This window comes from Podarcis gaigeae (assembly GCF_964106915.1).
Source record: "Podarcis gaigeae genome assembly, chromosome: 7".
Taxonomy (NCBI): domain Eukaryota; kingdom Metazoa; phylum Chordata; class Lepidosauria; order Squamata; family Lacertidae; genus Podarcis; species Podarcis gaigeae.
In genome coordinates this window covers 49,728,195-49,738,604 of record NC_139683.1, presented here as the reverse complement: position 1 = coordinate 49,738,604, position 10,410 = coordinate 49,728,195, and the positions used below count along the sequence as shown (strand labels likewise).

General features: G+C 38.8%; 1 long non-coding RNA gene across 1 annotated transcript; it reads right to left on the bottom strand.

The window, feature by feature from the left end:
- Window positions 1-1,498: 1,498 nt before the first annotated feature.
- LOC310848149 lies at window positions 1,499-10,061 on the bottom strand. Its single transcript, XR_014566178.1, has 3 exons — window positions 9,003-10,061; window positions 8,609-8,747; window positions 1,499-1,835 (listed from the first exon to the last, which is right to left on the bottom strand). It is a non-coding gene; the product is annotated as an uncharacterized lncRNA (long non-coding RNA).
- Window positions 10,062-10,410: the final 349 nt, after the last annotated feature.

The window sequence follows — 10,410 nt, the reverse complement described above, 5'->3', positions numbered from 1 at the left end:
TCTAATGAAGCCTCTTATCTTGTTAGTTATGGACAACTGTAGTTAGCTAGTAAGTGTGGAATGAGTCTTTTTCCTTTTGGATTTTGAAGAGAGAGAAGATGGAGAAATGTAGATATTTTTATAAGCTCTCTGGAGGATATGAGCCCTACATTACATAAATATTTGGAGAAACTGCAATTGAAATTGATCCCAATCAAGTTCTAGATATGTCAAAGGGCAATAAAGTTCATTGTTATTAAATACAGGAGTACTTTTTTTCTCAGAAAAAGCTTTTAAGAGATATAAGCATCCTAATAAATATGGAGTTTTTTAAAGAAAAGTAGAGCAGCAGGTTGAATGATCTATTCTTAAAATAAATACTGGAGTAGTATTCCCCTACAGTGAGCCTTTGTTAATATTGGTTAAAAGTATTTGTAAATCTGTTATTTAAAAAAACAGAAAAAATGCTAAGGCTTCCAGGCCGACTCTGTTCACAAAACACTTTAGCCAGAGTATTTGGAACTGAGATGAGTTCACGTGAGCATAAATGGAAATATTCTGGCTCCTCTGGTTTGCAGGTCACAGATATTATCTAGATGGGTGGTGTTTTATAAAGCATTACCGATACCATAAATCAATTAAAGAACTTATTAAAGAATTATTACATGTACTGGTTTCTCACAGGAATAGGGAATCTCAGGCCTCTTTATCTGCCGCTTGAAATTCTCCCAAGCCATTCTTCTTTCCAGACCACACCCCTCACCAACATGCCTCTGCACACTCCTTGAGTGCTTTTGCCTGACTGCACTGTGCCCTTGAACTGTGTGTGTGTAAACCCCAGAGTTTTGCATGACTGGAATGTAGCCTACTGGTCAAAGGAATCACATATGGTCAAAAGTAAGGGTCAGGCATTTGTCTCTGGCCATGCCCACGACTGGTGTGTCATGTCTAGATAGTTGCCCACAAAAGAATATGACCCTTGAGCTGAAGAACATTCCCAATTCATGCTTTAGGATAAGATCACATTGGGGTTGTATAGTCTCCTTGTAATATTTGCTTTATTTGCAAATATATAAGCAGAGAATATTGGAAGCAAACAGACACCTCTGCATCACATCTAAGTGTAGGATTGCAGAGACCCAGGTTCAACATGAAGTTCACTGGGTGACCCTTGGCCAGTTACTGTCTTTCTTATCTTCCAGTTTATGGGGAAGAGAGAACCATGTTTATGCCTCCTTGAGACGCTTGGGATAAAGGTGGAACAAAAATAAATAACTAATATATATATAACTGAATAACATCAGATTCCCAGAAAGATTTTCTGACTCCAGTTCATCTAGAGTTCATCTCAAGTCCTTGTTGCCCTTGTGTCTGTTTTTCATGGCAAATAACAACCCAGGCTGGATTTTTTGGCAGGAAACCACTACAGGCCCCCCAATCCAAACTGGGACCATGATCTGCATCAGGGTCCTGAACACCTGTTTTTCTTTCAAAGCAAAAGGAAGAGGTCAGCTTAAGCAAACTTCAAAAATAAGTTTAATGCAATGCATACTTTTGACCCTTCGATCTTTTTGAATAGGAACTATTTGCTCTTTGAGTTTAGCTCAGACCTCAGCTTATATCTGCGTCTTAAGGGATCCAAGATGGAATTGAGATCATCTTCATTATGCCTGCTTGCATCTTTCTTTTCAGTATGTTGTGATCTCATCTCCATAGTATAGTCCTTGGAGGACGTGCCTGGGGTTTGTAGACAGTGTTGGAAAGTATCCTTTCAGAGTCTTTTTTCTGGAGTCATTGCTAGTTGTCTCAAAATGCAGTTTGAGGTCATCCCTTGGATAATAGATGCATCTAGATTACTGGATAAGGTGGAAAGAGCAGAATTCTTAAGGCACTATTCCATAACAGTTGACAGAATCATTGTGCATTTTGGACATACAAAAATTATTTCTGACAGCCGCTGGCATGATAAATTGCACAATGTTAATACATTAGCTTCTCCAGCAAGCTCTTTCCACTGCTGTATGTAGCAGGATGCGATGGAAGGATGGCGGGGCTGGTAGGGGTGGGGCAAGGAGAAGAAATCTGAATGAACGTGTTGATGAAAAGTAGTAATTCTTGGATGCAAAGATCCTAGTTTGGGGCAAGTGCCCTTTGGTGGAAGAACCCTGGCAAAGATTTAACATGGCAAAACAGGTAGTGAAGTAAATTGTGGAAATATAGGCTGTAAAAACTTTAAAAATGTGCCCCTCCAGAATGTCACCTTTAAAAGCTCCTTCCAGAGTTCCTCACTTTCCCTAGTACAGAAAAAGACCACACGTTTAGTAAGTTATAAAATGGTTTACTTACAAACTCTCTTTAGGTCAGATTCATGAGCTTTTCCATTCAGCGGTCAGAAAAGTTGCACAGGCAATAAAACATAGCTTGGTTACAAAATGGTAAAATTTCCTGAAATATTAGTATAGGACAATGTTAGTTTCAAACTCCAATCTTGTCTGAAACAAAAGAGACTGGTTAAAGCCATGTGGCTGAGCTGGAGTAACCAGCTCAGACTTCCTCACATACCAAATCCACAGGTAGACCAACAGAAACACTTGATTGCCCATTTCCTCCCAAGGTGAAGGGAAGTGACATAGCTAAGCCTGGCAGGACAGCTTATTTATTGTTTTAAGTAATCAATTAGACTTAAGCATATTGGTTATATGAAGCTGGTTATCCCACAGGACCAACATTAGGCAATGTTTCTGTATACTTTCTGTGAAAACATGTACACCCATTTACTGTACTTCCCTTAATACTTTGAAATAAGTACAGTGGTACCTTGGTTTTCGAACGTCTCGGAAGTCGAATGTTTTGGTTTTTGAATGCCAAAAACCCAGAAGTAAATGCTTCGGTTTTTGAACGTTCAGAAGTCAAAAGGTCTTCTGGAACAGATTACATTCGAAAACCGAGGTATTTTGGAGAACTCAGAATAAACATCTCCCTTATTTTCCTGCTCCAATTAATTTTTTTTTATTTTTTTTAATAATATTTTTTATTAAGTTTGTAAAATACAGAAAAAAGAATAAAGAGCATGTTATAAGAATAAAATAAGAAGATTACAAATTTTCTTGTTCTTTTTTCCAAATCTACTGGACTTCCCCACATCCTCCCAACCCTGCATTCTCTGTGAACATAACATCAGCAATTTGTTAACTTATTTCATTACTTATTGTATCCTTCGTTTTATCATGTTACCCAATTTCAAATGTGTTATAACCCGAATCATGTACATTTTCATTTAAACACAATAAAGTTATTTCCTTATTCTATCTCAGACTTCTTGTGCCTTAATTTCCATTTCTTTAGTTTAACATTACTGAAGCTAGAGTTTCCTAAAAGGTGCATTTTTTAACATTCATACAGCTTATAGTGTTTTTCCAAATAGTCCTTAAATTTTTTCCAGTCCTCCTCGATTGTTTCTTCTCCCAAGTCTCGGATTCTGCCAGTCATTTCGGCCAGTTCCATGTAGTCCATCAACTGCGTGTGCCATTCCTCCAGTGTGGGTAAATCTTGTGTCTTCCAATGTTTTGCAATCAAGATCCTTGCTGCTGTAGTGGCGTACATAAAAAAAGTTCTGTCCTTCTTAAGCACTCTCTGGTCCACCATGCCCAGGAGGAAGGCCTCTGGTTTCTTAGGTAAGGTAAATCTAAGTACCTTTTTTAGTTCATTATGAATCATTTCCCAAAAGGCCTTCACTTTCGGGCAGGTCCACCAGAGGTGAAAGAATGTCCCTTCCGCCTCTTTACATTTCCAACATTTATTATCAGACAGGTGATATATCTTAGCAAGCTTGACTGGGGTCATGTACCACCGGTATATCATTTTCATAATGTTTTCCTTCAAGGCACTACATGCCGTAAATTTCATTCCGGTGTTCCATAACCTTTCCCAGTCTTCAAACATAATGTTATGCCCCAAGTCCTGCGCCCACTTTATCATGGCGGATTTGACTGTCTCATCCTGAGTATTCCATTTAAGCAGCAGGTTATACATTCTCGAAAGTAGTTTACTTTTTGGTTCTAACAGTTCTGTCTCTAGTTTCGATTTTTCCACCTGGAATCCAACCTTCTTGTCTACTTTAAAGACCTCTTGAATTTGTGCATAATGCAACCAATCTCGCACCTTGTTTTTTAATTTTTTAATGGTCCTACTTTAGAAAATAAAACATGTACCTTGCTAGCGTATATTGATGATTCTAAATATAAAATTTTACAATACACAAATTATACTATTAAATCACAATTACCATCTCAATTTCAGATCAATATTTTCTAGTTTGCTGTAGAATGCAAACTTTTCTCCCTCTCCTATTTATTTTATTTTACATTTTATTTTATTATACACAGTGTTGTGTGGCCATGTAGGTCATTTGCCCCCAGCTGATTCTGAAATAGCCAACTTCTTATGTTTTGTAAACTATTTTGTGTCTTAGAACCATAGCCAAATATTTTGACAAGGACACATAGACATGGCGGCATGTCTTAACAATAGCTATCACCTTAAGGTAATATTTTTGTATATTATCTTTATGTTCTCCATAGATGAAGGAAGAGTTGGCTGTGCTTTTAGAAAAAAAAAGGCAAGATTCAACTTTTTTTTCTTTTTTAAAGGAAGTTGAGAATGTGTTACTAATTGTCTCTGGTGTTTATATTTCCAAGCAAAGACTCTCAGCCAATAAGTAACATTTCCAAATTGATTATGAGACATGTTTGGAGGTGTATTTTCTTTAATGATTTCTTAAGTGAAAGCTTGGCCTGCCTGTGCCTATGTTTTGAGTAAGGATCAGCAACTGCCCTTTTTTGGATAAAAACTGAATCCAGCCCCGAGGAGGTGTAGATGAATAAAGGGACTGATATGAGACAGCTAAATCATGCATTGGCAGAAGCTTATTCCAAAACCTTTGGGAAAAGCTTTGGGAAGAGCACTCTACACATTGGTTTAAACTCTGGTTGTTGTTATGTTTTTTTTTTTTAAAAAAAATGCTCTTATCTATTCATTCCTGAAACCCCTGGATTTACCATTATAACTAAGAGCAAAATATGGCTTCTTTTGTCTGGTTACATAGGGAATAATTTTTATTGGAGGAATTAAAGTGAATGAAATTTGAAGCTATACTAAAGGGATAATTGTTCTAAGCCAACAGCTGTGTACACGTTACCATTTACTCTGGTTCCTGTGCACTCCCACCAGTGGCATGGGTTGCCAGCACCTGGGGCAAGGTGCAAAAGGGGGAAGTGGCATCACCAGGGGGAAGGGGGCTAACACATTGCTTTGGGTGCGCTTCCCCATTTTTAGTGCAACTTCTGAAATGCGGGCTCTCCCAGGAGGTGCTGGACACAGACTCCTTGGTGCCATGACTCACCCTGCACCAGCCACTTCAGCTCTCCCTAGTGCACCCACAGGAAGTTCCGCTGGCCCGGGCCAGGAGCTGGCATGTTGCCAGCCAAGGCTTGTACGGCTTCCTCTTCATCCGTGCCAGGCCCCCACCCATGTATTTTTAGGGCAGAGGTCAAAACTCAAGAGTTGGTCTGTGTTCCTCTTGGACAGCATTTTATTTATTTCCTCAGAAAGCCTTGAGTGATACAATTCCCCTTAAATGCCCCTGGGAATGGCACTCCATCCAGGCATTCTGGGGAAATAAATATAGTGGCTGTGAGCCTGGAAGTGAGTGCAGAATGGAGTCTATGGGTTTCCTTTGGGCACATGGCTACCATATTTATTTTCCCAGAATGCCAATTGGAAAGCTGCTATTGTTAAAGCAATTTAACATTCAGTAGCCATAACCATTCTGAGGGGAATGACACTTGGAGAAGGGCCTTCACGGAAGAGCTCAAAAAACACGAGTAGATAGACTGGTCCTTCAAGTACCCTGGTCCCAAGCCATGAATGACCTTAAAGGTAAAAGCCAGCACGTTTCCTTAGGATATCCCTATTTTCACTGGAGAAATGTTGGAGGGTATGGAGTTATCCGACCACTGAGCTGTCTGAATGCGACCCTATATAGGGAAGGTTTTTTTTTAATGTTTAATGTTTTATTATGTTTTTATATATGTTGGAAGCTTCCCAGAGTGGCTGGGGCAAACCAGTAAGATGTGTGGGGGTATAAATAATAAAATTATCATTATGGAATGGGACGTCCCTATTTTCATCAGAGAAATATTGGAGGGTATGACATTGCCTAATCTAAACATTTACTGGTTTGAGTATTTAGTCCTAATATGAATAGAACAATGCAAAATAAGGATACTGAAATACCCATTTCCATAATAAAATGCTCTGCTGAAAATATTTATTCATAAATCTGTTTTAAAATCATTGTGTACCTTGAACCTTCACATTGGAGTAAATGGATTGGAAGCTACATTGCTACTTGGCCTTAAACATCTCAAGAGACTTAAATGTTAACATCTGTTTTGTATTTAGCATTTGTGGAAGTGCTTGTTCTGGTAAAATGAAACTCTTAGCTAGTTAGTGACAAAAGAAAATAAAAACCTACCTTAGAAAAAGGAGGCTAGAAAGACTGCTGGATGTATGAATTCAAGGTTCCCAGACCACAAGAATTTTAATTGCCATAGCATATAAAGACTTCTTAGTTGAAGAGTGTGTAACAGAAGGCCTATTTAGTTATGTTTACTTTAGGCAGTGTAGCAATTAAGATTTCTGTGTACAGGAGCTATTCAGTGCAGGGGTTTTTTCATTTTAAATTGACAGGGTTTTAAAGGCAGAGCTACCTTCTGCTTTTCTCTAAATCAGTGGAAATGGTTTTCCTAAGTATCCCACATGTCTTCCCCTTAGTGCATTAAACCAGTGTTCAATCGACTGCCACTGCTTAGTATTTAATTTGGTGCTTAGAAGACTAAGAGAACAATACTAATACTAATATCTGACAGTTGGCGTGTGCATTTTTCTATATTAAAGCTCAGCATTATTTCTCCTCTAATACAGATAGAGTACTGTTTCAACTGTGATTATTCCCCTGCTTGGCAGTTATGCATTTAAGAAAAAATAAAGACTAACACTTTATTATTATTATTATTTTTTTAAGTCTTCCCAGAACTGTGTGAATTGGGGAAGCCATTTTGCAAATCCCCTTAGCATTTTTCATGCATTAGTTATATGAAGGTGATCCACAAATAGAAAAGTACGATAAGCAGACTGAACCTTCTGGACCTGCCCCTAAAGAAAGATCATCTGAGCATAAACAGCTGCTCAAATGTAGACACCCTTTGCAGATGTCCATGCTCAGTGTGTAGACATTAAAGCTAGGGATGCCCTGTGTTTGAAGATAGGAACACTGATAGAAGGTACAGCCCCAATTCCTCCTCTACCTGTGAATCCCCATTATATGATTGGGTGAATGTGTAAAGGTGAAATTCTCAAACAGATTTTGTAATGAAGTTTTAGTAAGCCTCTCCACTCCCTCCATCCCAAAGTAGAATGTATAGAATATGGGGGGGGGGGGGATACATGAACTTATTTAGCTGAATTTGCCCTGGGTGCACACCTCAGCTATCTGTTGTAAAAATTTCCATTCTAGCAAGACAGACACTAGTGATGCTAATATTAAAATCTACCGAGGCTTGTGATTCTCTTGATGTGTTTTGAATTCCTTTTTACTACGAATGTAGCACTGTGAAATTTATTTGTGTGTGTGTGTTTAAAAGTATTTCTACTGCACAGACACAAAAAAATTAATTTCATTTGTCCCATGGATTTTATTGGCACCTCAGAAGTATCCTCATAGTTTCCTACTGTGCAGTGATTGAATTTTTGAAATATGAGTTTGCCCTCTGTTGGAAAAAGTAAGATGAGATTTGCAGCCTTTCATAGTATTATCTACCTTAAGACTTTTCTATTTTAGATGGGAACAAAAGGCACAGATGGATTGCAACCCTAAATATATGAAATATCCAAACTGTATCTATCCCAGATAGTACAATGTTGTTTGATTCCTGTCTTGTAGTTCTGATTTATTTGTAACCCAAGTCTTATGTATTGAAACGTGCATAACAAAATGCCTATATGCTCAGGAAAAAAAAATAATTTTCATGCTGAACATAGCACACAACTATGTACGTGAGTCTTCCCCCCCCCCAAAAAAAAACTTTCTTTGTTTTAGGAAAACAGCCATTTATGAAACGGCATTTTCCCTATTTTCATTTATGTTGCTTGTCTGTGCCTACAAATAAGCTTGTTTATCCCTTTGAAGGTCAAGTGGTGTGGATAACTAACCAGGCTCAGCCAACCTTGATTTTCCTTTGCCAAAAGCTGACCCCAGCTAGCTGCTTTTGTAATCAATGTATCTGAAGTACTTAAGAAACAAGTCAAACAAACCTAAGGTCTGATTGTTATCTCAACTACATTAGTAACATCCTGGCAAAGACGTTTGCTTGTTGGCAGGATTGTAGGCCTGCCTATTTGTAAAATAGGATATAAAAATCTGAATTTTAGGAATAGGTTGAGAATGACTTTTTCTTTTCCAACTATTAGAATGCAGTGAGTTGAAATACTAACTTTTATAGAAGAGAAGGACCATAGGGGGTGTCAATTTTTCACTTAAACTGGGGAAATGTTCAGCTATTTTACTCACTGAATGTTATTTGCTGAACCATTGCGTTATACTAGGAGAACCAGTGTGGTGTAGTCGTTAGAGCCCTGGACTATGAGCTGGGAGACATGGGTTTGAATCCCCACTTGACCATTAACTTCACTGGGTGGTCTTTGGTCAGCTGTGAAAAGGTGGGATATAAATGCAGTAAATAAATACTATCAGTCCTAGCTAGAATGTCCAGTGGTCAGGGGTGATGGGAGCTCATGGCATCTGGAGGGCTGTAGTTCCCGATCCCTAGCTTAAGGAAACCTACTATGAAAAGCTCTAACATAGTTTAATATTACTGAGCATTCAGGAAACTAAAACAACAGCACACGTTATTAAAATACATAATGGTGCCTTTAATACAAATTACTAATAAATATATACTTACATCACTACCTCCTCCTCCTGACACACCTCCCCACTCAGGACTGACTACCTCTCACCCACTGCCCAAACAAACTCACAGATCCCGCCCCCCGAATCTTACAACAAAGAGGAGTTCTAGAAGCTGCTGACATCACCCTTGTCTCTCACTCTAGGTTTGCTTTCATGGAGAGGCAGGCATCCTTGGGCTGCCCACAGCACTCAAAACAGCCATACAACACACACCAATCCCAGGCTACAGCACATCTGGTTTAGTGAGTTTTCCAAGGAGTCCAAAGGATGGCACTCACAGCTCTTTCTCTGGCCTTTGTACATAATCTCTTTTCTAGCTGCTTTGCTGTCCCTACAGCAGGGGTTGTTTTTTCATATCTATAGTATTAAAGTGATAATTAGTTGTGTTGATCCCCAAAAGCTAGGGGTACAAAACAAGCATAGCATCTATTTGTGTCTAGTACAGGTCCTCAGGATTTGACCCTACTTCTGCACATAGCTCCCTTCGGAATGAACTTTTGGTGACACAATCTATAAAGCTGCATACTTAGGCTTAAACCAAATGAAGCTGATTTGGAATATTCAGTACAGACCTTCTGGAAGACTACTGCTTTAAGATTTCTGTATACCAGAGCTATTCAGCATACATTTTCCTCTCTTTTAATTGGATAAGATTTTAAAGACAGAACTACCTTTTACCAGAAAAGCTCACTACACCTTATTGTCAATGAAAGAGCAGAATGTGAGTTGAAATTTTTAAGCAGCCTGCAGCTCAAGAACTCAGAAACATTAGAGCATACACAAGCATCACATTTTTCTCCTCTGTGGGTATATGGTTTCCCCCCCCTTTACTTACCTCACTTTCCCCTGGTGAATGAGGTAATCTCTACATTATAAATTTGTAAAGGCCTTTAGGAGCCTCTGATATGCAAGATGCGTGATAAGTAGAAGGTAATAATGTTTCACTTTGGACTTTTGCCTTCCTGGATAAGTGAGCTGTTTCAGAGTGTATGGTACTCCTTTTTACACAGCTCCAAGTTGTGCATAAATATTGTGATCCAGGTAAATTAATGTGGATTTTTTCCTAGGCTAGGATAGGCATGTGTTTGTAGAGGTCTCTGCTATGGGGTACCCTTTATGGGGGCCATGACCTCCGATCGCGTTATAGTTCTTGTGACTTAATGTAAGTAATGTAAGTAATGTACGGTAAGTGGCTAACACCCCAGAGGACAGGATCACACTTCAAAACGACCTTGACAGATTAGAGAACTGGGCCAAAACAAAGAAGATGAGAACTGGGCCAAAACAGGGAGAAATGTAAAGTATTGCACTTGGGCAAAATAAAAAATAAAAAATGAGAGGCACAAATACAAGATGGGTGACACCTGGCTTGAGAGCAGTACATGTGAAAAGGATCTAGG